A 14,825-nucleotide genomic window follows, 5' to 3' on the forward strand; every position below is an offset into this window, starting at 1 on the left:
CTCCCATTTAAGAATTTCAGATCTTGGTATTTTACTCAAACATCAAGCAAAACAAAATAAAATGACATGACGCTCCAAGCAAAACACATATCATGTGGTGAATAAAAATATAGCTCCAAGTAAAGTTACCGATTAACGAAGACGAAAGAGGGGATGCCTTCCGGGGCATCCCCAAGCTTAAGCTCTTGGTTATCCTTGAATATTACCTTGGGGTGCCTTGGTCATCCCCAATCTTAGGCTCTTGCCACTCCTTATTCCATAGTCCATCAAATCTTTACCCAAAACTTGAGAACTTCACAACACAAAACTCAACAGAAAACTCATAAGCTCCGTTAGTATAAGAAAATAAATCACCACTTTTGGTACTGTAATGAACTCATTATAAATTCATATTGGTTTTATATCTACTGTATTCCAACTTATCTATGGTTCATATCCTCCGATACTACTCATAGATTCATCAAAATAAGCAAACAACACATAGAAAACAGAATCTGCCAAAAACAGAACAGTCCGTAGTAATCTGTATCAAACGTATACTTCTATAACTCCAAAAATTCTGAAATAAATTGGTGGACCTGAGGAATTTGTCTAGTAATCATCTTCAAAAAGAATCAACTAAATATCACTCTCCAGTAAAAAGTTGAAGCTAATTTCGTGAGCGCTAAAGTTTCTGTTTTTTACAGCAAGATCATAAAGACTTCACCCAAGTCTTCCCAAAGGTTCTACTTGGCACAAACACTAATTAAAACATAAAACCACATCTAACCAGAGGCTAGATGAATTATTTATTACTAAACAGAACCAAAAATCAAAGAACTAAAATAAAAATTGGGTTGCCTCCCAACAAGCGCTAAAGTTTAACGCCCCTAGCTGGGCATGATGATTTCAATGATGCTCGCATAAAAGATAAGAATTGAAACATAAAGAGAGCATCATGAAGAATATGACTAGCACATTTAAGTCTAACCCACTTCCTATGCATAGGGATTTTGTGAGCAAACAACTTATGGGAACAATAATCAACTAGCATAGGAAGGCAAAACAAGCATAACTTTAAAACTTTAAGCACATAGAGAGGAAACTTGATATTATTGCAATTCCTACAAGCATATATTCCTCCCTCATAATAATTTTCAGTAGCATCATGAATGAATTCAACAATATAACCAGCACCTAAAGCATTCTTTTCATGATCTACATGCATATAATTTTTGTTACTCTCCACATAAGCAAAATTCTTCTCATTCGGAATAGTGGGACTATCGTAAGAAACTCGAATACTATAAATTGTTTCCACTTTAAAGGAGTAATGTTCAGAAAAAGGGTAATCAAAGTCATGACAAGTTTTATAAATATAATCATCACTACTTTTTATAGCATAAGTATCATCACAATAATCATCATAAGTAGGAACTTTGTTCTCATCATAATCAATTGAAACCTCTTCCGAAATAGTGGATACATCACTAAATAAAGCCATGACCTCTCCAAATCCACTTTCATAATTATCATAATAAGATTCAACATCCTCCAAAATAGTGGGATCATTACTTCCTAAAGTTGACACTCTTCCAAACCCACTTTCATCAATATAATCATCATAAGTAGGAGGCATGCTATCATCATTATACATTTGCATATCAAAACTTGGGAGACTAAAAATATCATCTTCATTAAACATAGCATCCCCAAGCTTGGGACAAACATTAATTGCAGCAAATATATTCTCAAAAACATCATCTTCATCAAACATAGCATCCCCAAGCTTGGGCCTTTTCATATCATAAGCATAATCACTCTCATCATTAATAGTATGGATATCACCAATAGTATAACAATTATCATCATCACAATGAGTAATAGGAGCAACATCATTTGGGAGAGATACCTTTCTACCTTTGCTTCTCCGTTTTTTCTTTTTCCTCTTCTTCACCGCATCATGTGTGGGTTCAATCCTCTTTTTGGAGCTCCTTATTAATGAGATTGGTTGAATAGAAGGCTCCTTCTCGTTACCTAATTCATCATAAGAAATAATAGGGGAATATTGGGAAGTCTCTTCCCTTTCATTAGTATTCTCTTCATCTTCTATTTGTTTTCTTTTCTTTATGTAATTGGCAATATAAGGATTTTCAATGCAATTTACCGCACAATACATATAAATTTCTTCTAGATCAATATCGAGGAATTTCTCGAGGTTATATTCTGGAATAATCTTAGTTTGACATTTCATTTCTTCATAACCCAAAAGCAAACTAAGTTCACTATAATGTGCAAGGGAAATCAAGTCATCACAATTTTTGGACACGATTCGATCATGAAACAATTTGCATTTGATATTTAAATGACCATGTTCATTGCAAAGTTCACAATTATGGCTAAGAAATTTTAAATTTACAGCACTAACATTTAGCCTTTCTTGCAACCATTTAGTTTCTAAATGCTTATGCCTCTAGCAATAGCTATATTCCCTATTTGGTGTGTACTCGCAAACCCAATGCAGTCCACAAAAATTGACATGTTTATAGGAGACATTTTCATCATAACTAGTGCAATCGTCATTAGTACTATGGATATTCAAAGAGTTCATACTAACAACATTGCAATCATGCTCATCATTCAAAGATTTAGTGCCAAACATTTTATAGACTTCTTCTTCTAGCACTTGAGCACAATTATCCTTTCCATCATTTTCATGAAAGATATTAAAAAGGTGAAGCGTATGTGGCAAACTTAATTCCATTTTTTTGTAGTTTTCTTTTATTGACTAACTAGTGATAAAACAAGAAACAAAAAGATTTGATTGCAAGATCTAAAGATATACCTTCAAGCACTCACCTCCCCGGCAACGGCGCCAGAAAAAAGCTTGATGTCTACTACACAACCTTCTTCTTGTAGACGTTGTTGGGCCTCCAAGTGCAGAGGTTTGTAGGACAGTAGCAAATTTCCCTCAAGTGGATGACCTAAGGTTTATCAATCCGTGGGAGGCGTAGGATGAAGATGGTCTCTCTCAAGCAACCCTGCAACCAAATAACAAAGAGTCTCTTGTGTCCCCAACACACCCAATAAAATGGTAAATTTTATAGGTGCACTAGTTCGGCGAAGAGATGGTGATACAAGTGCAATATGGATGATAGATATAGGTTTTTGTAATCTGAAAATATAAAAACAACAAGGTAACTAATGATAAAAGTGAGCACAAACGGCATTGCAATGCTAGGAAACAAGGCCTAGGGTTCATACTTTCACTAGTGCAAGTTCTCTCAACAATAATAACATAATTGGATCATATAACTATCCCTCAACATGCAACAAAGAGTCACTCCAAAGTCACTAATAGCGGAGAACAAACGAAGAGATTATGGTAGGGTACGAAACCACCTGAAAGTTATCCTTTCTGATCGATCTATTCAAGAGTCCGTAGTAAAATAACACGAAGCTATTCTTTCCGTTCGATCTATCATAGAGTTCGTACTAGAATAACACCTTAAGACACAAATCAACCAGAACCCTAATGTCACCTAGATACTCCAATGTCACCTCAAGTATCCGCGGGCATGATTATACGATATGCATCACACAATCTCAGATTCATCTATTCAAACCAACACAAAGAACTTCAAAGAGTGCCCCAAAGTTTCTACCGGAGAGGCAAGATGAAAACGTGTGCCAACTCCTATGCATAAGTTCACAAGCGGAACCCGCAAGTTGATCACCAAAACATACATCAAGTAGATCACGTGATATCCCATTGTCACCACAGATAAGCACATGCAAGACATACATAAAGTGTTCTCAAATCCTTAAAGACTCAATCCGATAAGATAACTTCAAAGGGAAAACTCAATCCATTACAAGAGAGTAGAGGGGGAGAAGAAACATCATAATATCCAACTATAATAGCAAAGCTCGCGATGCATCAAGATCGTATCACCTCAAGAACACGAGAGAGAGAGAGAGAGATCAAACACATAGCTACTGGTACATACCCTCAGCCCCGAGGGTGAACTACTCCCTCCTTGTCATGGAGATCGCCGGGATGATGAAGATGGCCACCGGTGAGGGATCCCCCCTCCGGCAGGGTGCCGGAATAGGGTCCCGATTGGTTTTTGGTGGCTACAGAGGCTTGCGGCGACGGAACTCCCGATCTATTGTGTTCCCCGAAGGTTTTAGGGTATATGGATATATATATATATATAGGCAAAAGAAGTCGGTAAGGGGAGCCACGAGGGGCCCATTAGGGTGGAGGGTGCACCTGGAGGGGGGGCGGGCGCCCCCTGCCCCGTGCCTTCCTCGTTGCTTCCCTTACGTATAATCCAAGTCTTCTGGATTGCTTCCGTTTCAAAAATAACTCTCCCGAAAGTTTCACTCCGTTTGGACTCCGTTTGATATTCCTTTTCTGCGAAACACTGAAACAAGGAGAAAAATAGAAACTGGCACTGGGCTCTGGGTTAATAGGTTAGACCCAAAAATAATATAAAAGTGTTTAATAAAGCCCATAAATATCCAAAATAGATAATATAATAGCATGAATACTTCATAAATTATAGATACGTTGGAGACGTATCAGGGCCCTCTCAGTAATCCACATCATAATAAGCCTTGCATGCAATGTGACTAATGAGTTAGTTGCGGGATGATGTATTACGGGACGAGTAAATAGACTTGCAGGTAATGAGATTGAACTAGGTATGAAGATACCAACGATCGAATCTTGGGCAAGTAACATACCGATGACAAAGAGAATGACGTATGTTGTTATTACGGTACGACCGATAAAGATCTTCGTAGAATATGTGGGAACCAATATGAGCATCCAGGTTCTGTTGTTGGTTATTGACCGGAGAGGTGTCTCGGTCATGTCTACATAGTTCTCGAACCCGTAGGGTCCGCATGCTTAACGTTCGATGACGATTTTGTATTATATGAGTTATGTGATTTGGTGACCGAATGTTTTTCGGAGTCCCGTACGAGATCACGGACATGACGAGGAGTCTCGAAATGGTCGATAGGTAAATATTCATATATAGGACGATAGTATTCGGACACCGGAAGTGTTCCGAGGGTACCGAGTACGTATCGGGTCACCGGAAGGGGTTCCGGGCAACCCCCGGCAAGCTATATGGGCATAATGGGCCAAGAAAGGGACATACCAGCCCCTAAGGGGCCGGTGCGCCCCCCTATAGGCCAAAATAGGAGGGAATGGAAAGAAGGGAAGGGAGAAGGAAAGGGGAGGATTCGGCCTCCCCCTTTCCTTCCCCTCCCCCCTCTCTTTCATTCGCCCTCCGATGCTTATGGAAGGGGGGAGGCCGACTTGGAGGAGGCGCCTGATGACCCACAAGTATAGGGGATCAATTGTAGCTCTTTTCGATAAGTATGAGTGACGAACCCAAAGAGGAGCAGAAGGAAATGACAAGTGGTTTTCTGCAAGGTAATGTCTGCAAGTGTTGAAATTGTAAGTAAGAGAGTAGTTTGATAGCAAGATAATTTGTAATGAGCAAGTAACGATAATAGTAGCAAAAGTGCAGCAAGACAGCCCAATCCTTTTGAGGCAAAGGATAGGCCAAAATGGTCTCTTCTAGTAAGCAAAGCGTTCTTGAGGGTACACGGGAATTTCATCTAGTCACTTTCATCATGCTGATTCGATTCGTGTTTGCTACTTTGATAATTTGATATGTGGGTGGACCGGTGCTTAGGTGTTGTTCTTACTTGAACAAACCTCCTACTTATTATTAACCCCCTCTCAAGCATCCGCAACTACGAGAAAAGTATTAAGAATAAATTCTAACCATAGCATTAAACTTTTGGATCCAATCGGTCCCTTACGGAATAGCGCATAAACTAGGGTTTAAGCTTCTGTCACTCTCGCAAACCATCATCTAATAACTACTCCACAATGCATTCCCTTAGGCCCAAATATGGTGAAGTGTCATGTAGTCGACGTTCACATGACACCACTAAGGGAATCACAACATACATACTATCAAAATATCGAACACATATCAAGTTCACATGATTACTTGCAACATGATTTCTCCCATGACCTCAAGAACAAAAGTAACTACTCACAAATGATAATCATGCTCAAGATCAGAGGGTATTAAATAGCATATTGGATCTGAACATATAATCTTCTACCAAATAAATCGTATAGTAATCAACTACAAGATGTAATCAACACTACTAGTCACCCACAAGCACCAATTTATAGTTCTGGCACAAAGATTGAACACAAGAGATGAACTAGGGTTTTATATGAGATGGTGTTGTTGAAGATGTTGATGGAGATTACCCTCCCCAAGATGGGAGAGTTGTTGGTGATGATGATGACGATGATTTCCCCCTCCGGGAGGGAAGTTCCCCCGGCGGAATCGCTCCGCCGGAGGGCAAAAGTGCTCCTGCCCAAGTTCTGCCTCGAGATGGCGGCGCTCCGTCCCGAAAGTCCTCCCCTTTTTTTTCTAGGTCAAAATGACTTATATACCAGAAGATGGGCACAGGAGGTGGGCCAAGGGGAGCACAACCCACCAGGGCGCGCCTGGGCTCCCTGGCGCGCCCAAGTGGTTTGTGCCCACCTGGTGGGCCCCTTTGGTACTTATTAGCTCCAATATTCCTCAAGTATTCCATAAAAATTCTCCGTAAAGTTTCAGCTTGTTTGGAGTTGTGCAGAATAGGTAGCCTGACGTAGCTTTTCCAGGTCCAGATTTCCAGCTGCCGGAATTCTCCCTCTTTGTGTGTTCCTTGCAAATTATGAGAGAAAAGGCATTAGAATTATTCCAAAAAGCATTATTATGCATAAAAACATCATAAATAACAGTAGAAAAACATGATGCAAAATGGACGTATCAACTCCCCCAAGCTTAGACCTCGCTTGATGTGACGGAAAAACTGATACCACTTGATGTGTCGGTGGCCTGATCTTTCGATGAGAGTGGGGATAACTATCGATTTGGTGGATTTTGACCTTGACGACCCGGCTATACCATACCTGACGATACGCCTCGACAATCGCTAAACCAATCTCCGATGGTTATTGACCTTGCCGTAGGCACGATCAACCTGAACAACGAGGTTCGAGTTCCTGCAAGCAACCGAAGAACCGACAAGAACAAAGGTGAATTGCAACTGAAATTGCGAATAATAAACTGAGCACACGAACTAGATGAAAAGTTGGGGTTCCACTGTGGATCTGACAAGGCGGTAGTCCTACACGTCTCATAGATGCGAATTGTAGCGAGGGCTAGACAATACAATAAAACCCGAATCTAAACCCTAATAGATGCTAGCTATTTATTTAGGACAGAAAGCAGCAGCCGCCAGCTTGTTTCTGGTGTTCATGGATGATTGCCCAACATCGTCTGGCAACTAGGTCGTAGCCACGTGAAGACCTAACCCAATACGCTCCCTTGGCCCTCCTGGCTGAATTGCATGCATCAGGTGCATGAAATACGCATGGGCCTGGTCCACTTCCTTGGAGTTAGCCTTTGCCATGCACGGTGGACATCATGCAATGTATGAAGTGCTTTGCATGCCCATGGCCCACTTGGATGCATGCACGGTTGATCCATCCATAGGAATACATATCAGTACATGTATACAATGCATGTCTCCTGGAATATATTGATCGATGAATAATACTCGTATCCTGATCAGTTGCTTGTAGAGATACTTCATAATTCTGCATATAATAAAAAAGGTGTTGCATCTTTGTTCTTTTACCATAAAATAATTTATGAAATTATTGCTAAAAGAAATCACCTGTAAAATATATATTCGCGTATTTTTGGTCGTATCCGAGGCTACCATGTTCACATCATCGCTTGTCCTCAAGCGAAAACCAAAATCGAAAAACATGTCCACATGCTTAGAGAGAGAGGTGTCGATAAAAACAAAATACGGACATAGAAGCATCATGTGGATTATTTTATGTTGAGATTGATGTTGCTATGCCTTTGCTATGCTTAATGCTTGTCACTAGGGCCCGAGTGCCATGATTTCTGATATGAACCTATTATGTTTTCATGAATATATGTAAGTTCTTGATCCTATCTTGCAAGTCAAAAGTCACCTACTATGTGTTATGATCCGGTAACCCCGAAGTGACAATAATCGGGACCACTCCCGGTGATGACCGTAGTTTGAGGAGTTCGTGTATTCACTAAGTGTTAATGCTTTGGTCCGGTACTCTATTAAAAGGAGGCCTTAATATCCCTTAGTTTCCAACAGGACCCCGCTGCCACGGGAGGGTAGGACAAAAGATGTCATGCAAGTTCTCTTCCATAAGCACGTATGACTATATACGGAATACATGCCTACATTACATTGATGAAGTGGAGCTAGTTCTGTGTCACCCTATGTTATAACTGTTGCATGAGGAATCACATCCGACATAATTATCCATCACTGATCCAATGCCTACGAGCTTTTCACATATTGAGCTTTGCTTAGTTACTTTACTGTTGCCACTGTTACAATTACTACAAAACTACTACTATTACTTTTGCCACTGTTACCGTTACTTCCATACTACTTTGCTACTAAATGCTTTGCTGCAGATATTAAGTTTTGCAGGTGTGGTTGAATTGACAACTCAACTACTAATACTTGAGAATTTTTTTGGCTCCCCTTATGTCGAATCAATAAATTTGGGTTGAATACTCTACCCTCAAAAACTGTTGTGATCCCCTATACTTGTGGGTTATCAAGACTATTTTCTGGCGCCGTTGCCGGGGAGCATATCTCTATTCTTTGAGTCACTTGGGATTTATATCTGCTGATCACTATGAGGAACTTGAAAGACGAGAAAACCAAAATTTATCCCTCAACTACGAGGGGAGGTAAGGAACTGCCATCTAGCTCTGCACTTGATTCTCCGTCTGTTTTGAGTAAACTTGTGACACCTAAACTTGCTTCTACTATTAATTCTGATATGTTGCATGTTATTGATGATGCCACTTCTGCTATGCATGATACTTATGATGAAACTACTTCTATGCTTGATAATACTGTGCCACTAGGTGAATTCCTTGATGAACAACTTGCTAGGGCTAGAGAGAATGAAATTATTGAAACTGATAATATCGATGAAAGTGATGATGAAGGTTCTCCCCCTAGATATGAATTGCCTGTTGTGCCCGAGGGTTATGTTATGGATGAAGAAACTGCTAGAGATTTTCTTGCTTGCAATGATAGATATGATCTTAAGAAATTATTAGCTAAGCTTAAAGAAAAATCTTTGAATGCTAGAATGAAATATGACCCTGCTTTTGCTACTTCACCTATCTGTATTTCTGATAAGGATTATGATTTCTCTGTAGATCCTGAGATAATTACTTTGGTTGAATCTGATCCTTTTCATGGTTATGAATCTGAAACTGTTGTGGCACATCTTACTAAATTAAATGATATAGCCACCCTATTCACTCATGAGGAAAAATTCGTTACTATTATATCCTTAAATTATTTCCGTTCTCATTAAAGGGTGATGCTAAAACATGGTTTAATTCTCTTGATCCTGGTTGTGTGCGTAGTCCCCAGGATATGATTTATTACTTCTCTGCTAAATATTTCCCCGCTCATAAGAAACAAGCTGCCTGAAGGGAAATATATAATTTTGTGCGAACTGAAGAAGAGAGTCTCCCACAAGCTTGGGGGAGGCTTCTCCAATTACTTAATGCTTTGCCTGATCATCCTCTCAAGAAAAATGAAATACTTGATGTCTTTTATAATGGACTAACCGATGCTTCCAGAGACCACCTGGATAGTTGTGCTGGTTGTGTTTTCAGGGAAAGAACAGCTGATCAAGCTGAACTGCTGTTGAATAATATGTTGACTAATGAAAATAATTGGACACTTCCTGAACCAACTCCTAAGCCAAGTCCGAAGAAAAGGGGTATTGTATTTCTCAGTCCTGAAGATATGCAAGAGGCAAGGAAATCTATGAAAGAAAAGGGTATTAAAGCTGAAGATGTTAAGAATTTACAACCTATTGAAGAAATACATGGTCTTGATAACCCGACACAGGTAGTAAAGGTAAATTCTCTCTATATATTTGATGAAGGTGATATTCCTCGTTAGAAGTCTGCTAGCCAATGCTTAGATGAGTTTGGTAATTTTATTGTTAAACAAGAAAACTTCAATGCTTATGTTGGTAGACAATTGAAACGTAATGCTTATATGATTGAACACTTGAGTGATTATATGTCTAGAGTTAAATGTGAACTTAAACTCATTAGTAAACATTCTTCTATGGTTACCACTCAAGTAGAACAAGTGCTTAAAGCTCAAAATGATTTGCTCAATGAATTAAATAACAAGAAAAATGATAATGTTGTTAGAGTTATGACTAGAGGGGGTAAAATGACTCAGGAACCTTTGTATCCTGAGGGCCACCCTAAGAGAATTGAGCAAGATTCTCAGAAAACTAATGTTGATGCACCTAGTCCTTCTAAAAAGAAGAAAAAGAAAAATGATAGGACTTTGCATGCTTCTACTGAACCTGTTGTTGACACACCTGAGAATCCCAATGATATTTCTATTTCTGATGCTGAAACACAATCTGGTAATGAACATGAACCTAGTGATAATATTAATGATGATGTTCATGTTGATGCTCAACCTAGCAATGACAATGATGTAGAGATTGAACCTGCTGTTGATCTTGATAACCCACAATCAAAGAATCAATGTTATGATAAGAGAGACTTCGTGTAACACCCCCAGAGTCATGCTACAGTAATCCCCTGTTAATGGTGCCATGTCATCATTTTTCACTGTTGCTAAATCCCCCTTTTGATTCAATCCGATCCTAATTCAAATTTCAAATTCTAAGTGAACTCCAAAAGTTCGCAAAACATGGAAATTTAAAATGTTGATCATGTGACAAATATTCATTTGTTAATATTGGTGGTGAACCAAAATTCTTGCAAATTGGTTGAATGCCCTAAACTAAAATAAAACAAAGTGCTAAAAAGAAAAATAGAAAATGCCTCCCTTTCCCCCATGGGCCTCGGCCCACACCCAGCCAGCCCACCCCGCGACTCCCTGGCCTAGATGGCTCTAGGCCCACCCACCCACCACTACTAACCCCCCTGGCACCTAACCCTAGCCCGATCCACAACCACACTCCCACTTCCCCCACGATCCCCTCGCTCCTCCCTCCCCCCTCGATCCAGATCGGGCGCCCCTGGCGCCGATCGACACCAACTCCGCCGCCGCTCGGCCCCTCCCTCGCTGGACCGCCTCGCCCCACCGACATCGCCCTCGACCTCTTCGTCCCCGACGGCGCCACCTCGTCCCGACGTCGCCCCGCCGCCTCGTCCTCATCACTGCGCCGTCCTCGACCTCCTCCTCAACGGCGGCTCCTCCGAGCCTCGCCGGCGTTCCCCTGCAACGGGGGTGAGCCGCCGTCCGTCCTCCTCTTCCCCCTCTGCCCCGATGCGTCCACCACACCCCGCGCCTCACCCCGCCGTGGCCACGCGCCGGTCGCGCCCGTGTAGCGCCGGCCACGTCCGCCGCGCGCGCCCGCGAACCGCGGCCCTTCCCGGCGCCCTCACTGCGCCCGCGCCCAGCCTCTATCCCGCCACTGCGCGCCCGCCGGAGCTCTGTCGCTCGGGCCGCCCCTGCAACTGCCTCCTCCTAGCGCCGCGACGCCGCCGCCCTGCAGCCCTGTCGCTACCGCCGCGCCTAACCTCGCCGCCCCGCGCCGCCCCCTGCTCGCCTACAGCCGCGTCTGCCCCTGCCCTTCGCCGCTACCGGCACCGCTGCCGCCCGGCCAGTGCGCTGGCCGCACCGCAGCCAGCCTCTGCCGTGGCCGGCGCCGCTGCCCCCCGGTGGCCTCGTGCACACACGAGTGCCCATGCCCGTTTGCCCGGTAGGCCACCCGATTGGTCTCTGAGCCACTTACACATGGGGCCAGTCCCCAGGAACTCTAAAAAAAGATATAAAAATAGTAAATAATAATTAAAATAATTATTTTATTAATTAAATAAATTAATTAACTTAATTAATCCTGATAATTAACCTGCTAATTACCTAATTAGTCAATTAGTCAGCACTAACAGAAACTAACATGTGGGTCCCCTGCCTAGTTGACCAGTCAACTGGTCAACAGTTGACGTAGTCAACGGGGTCCACTGTCAGCCTCTGGTGGCCCTACTGTGTGCACTCTGCTGGGTGCACATAGCAATTTCACCTTTTATTTCGAATTAGTAATAATTTTAGAATATTGTTTAAACTTCGGAAATCCGTAGAAAATAATCTGTAACTCGGATGAAAATGTTTTCTACATGAAAGTTGCTCAGAACGACAAGACGAATCCGAATACGCGATCCGTTTACCTGTCGGATGCCTCTAACTATCTCAACATGGAACATTCCCCCTCCGGTCATCTGTCTGACACAGGTCCGGAACCTGGAAAACATTCCCGGTTGAATTTCCCCTTCACCTATGTCGTGTAGCCATACGTTAGGTCACACCCTGCACATCATATTGCCATGTTATGCTTAGTGATGCATCTTTTTGCTCTGTATTGACTGTTTCTTCCCCCTCTTCTCTCCGGTAGACCCCGAGACTCATGCTGCCCCTGTGATCGACTATGTCACCGATGACCCCTCCTTCTTGTCTGAGCAACCAGGCAAGCCCCCCCTTTGACCATTCCGATATCGCCCATTCCATTCTCTCATGCTTGCATTAGTTTTTGCTACTGTTATTGTTTGCTCCTATTCTGATGCATAGCCTGCTTTGTATCTGCTGTTGTACCTTACCTGCTTATCCTAAACTGCTTAGTATAGGTTGGTTAATGATCCATCAGTGACCCCACCTTGTCCTTGTTGCCCCTGCTTCATCATTGAAGACCCGATCAATGGGATCGAAGACCAGGCCCCGGCACCGCACATCACTTTCCCCTTAGTTGCTCGACACTACTGGGTTACTATCGAGTACCGAGGGTGAGACCTCTACAACACTTTGATGTTAACCTTGTAGTGTAGCTATTCGGTCGTGGTCATCGAGGGTGATTCTGCCTTAACCACTTCCGATACGACTCTGTCGTGCAACCCCTCAAGTGTGAACCTCGGGGGTGGTTCCTCTTATGTTCACCTTGATGATTACATCGAGTGGAATTCACCGGGGGTGATTCCTCAGGTTTTCCCCTTAATGTTTGGACACACAGTTGCTATGGTTACTATGACTTTACACTGAACCATGTTACTAAAGACGGGTCGGCCCTGAGGGGTACCCGCGCGAGCTTAATTGCGAGTGATGTGGAGACGGGTTGACCTGGAGGGTGCCCGCGACATAATTATGAGGCGTGGCCGGGCATTCCTAGCCCTTGCCGCAAGTCCTCGAGATGGGGCAACGGGGTCACATCTTTTGTGAGTCTCTGCTTGTTACCGCGTGCTCCTAATCCACTACGATTTGGATATTTGATCCGAGGGGCCTCTGGCCTGATAGCACTAACCATCACGTGGGCATAGTATGGGCGTTCTGCGTCGTATACATCAGCCGAAGCTTAATAGACGTCAGCGACTGAGCGGCGCACGCCGGGTTGGACTGGTAAACTCCTGCCTTTTTAGGGAGGTAGCTAGGTCTGCTCACCGGCCGCGTACGTAACGTGCAGGAGTTCCTAGGGCGATGGCCCATGACCCCTGGGGGCATAGGTTTAGTCCGGCGTGCTGACCTCTGTATTAAGCCTAGGTCGGGTTGCAGCTTATTGTTTGGCCGAGGCCGGGCATGACCCAGGGAAGTCTGTCCGGCCAGAGTTAATCGAGCGTGGTGGGTAAGTTGGTGCACCCCTGCAGGGAAGAAAACATCTATCGATAGCCTGTCCTACGGTAACGGACACTTGGAGTTGTATCCCGATCGATACAACTAGAACTGGATACTTGTGATGAGAAATGGATTGTGATGATAACTGGATAGTATGGCTCTGGGATTGCTTTCTCGCAGGGAGTCGAGAAAGGATCTCTGGCCGAGGTTGATAACAGTACTACTACTTTACTTTATGCTACTCTACTCCCTCCTGTTGTTGCAAGATGGTGATTTCCAGAAGATGCTAGTCTTCGATAGGCTAGGCTTTCCCCTTCTCTTCTGGCATTCTGCAGTCCAGTCCACAGATACAACCCTTTTCTTTGATACCGATGCATATGTAGTGTAGATCCTTGCTTGCGAGTACTTTGGATGAGTACTCACGGTTGCTTTGCTTCCCCTTTTCCCCCTTTCTTCTTCTTTCCGGTTGATGCAACCAGATGGTGGAGCCCAGGATCCAGACGACATCACCGATGACTACTACTACCCCGAGGGTGCTTACTACTACATGGAGACCACCGACGACCAGGAGTAGTTAGGAGGCTCCCAGGCAGGAGGCCTTGCCTTTTCGATCGATGTTGCTTTTATGCTAGCCTTCTTAAGGCAAACTTGTTTAACTCATGTCTGTACTAAGATAATGTTGCTTCCGCTGACTCTTGCGTATTCGAGCTTATGTATTCGAGCCCTCGAGGCCCCTGGCTTGTAATATAAAGCTTGTATTATTTTAATTTGTGTCTAGAGTTGTGTTGTGATATCTTCCCGTGAGTCCTTGATCTTGATCGTACACATTTGCGTGTATGATCAGTGTACGATTGAATCGAGGGCGTCACACTTCGTTGCTAGGAAGCACGGTAAAGAAAGAGAACCATGGGTTCAGAAACCCATGCCTTTTCCTCCTAAACCATCCAAGAAAAAGGATGATGAGGATTTTGAGCACTTTGCTGAAATGATTAGACCTATCTTTTTGCGTATGCGTTTGACTGATATGCTTAAAATGAATCCTTATGCTAAGTACATGAAAG

The sequence above is a fragment of the Triticum aestivum genome, chromosome 2D (assembly GCF_018294505.1).
Source record: "Triticum aestivum cultivar Chinese Spring chromosome 2D, IWGSC CS RefSeq v2.1, whole genome shotgun sequence".
NCBI classification, from domain to species: Eukaryota; Viridiplantae; Streptophyta; class Magnoliopsida; order Poales; family Poaceae; genus Triticum; species Triticum aestivum.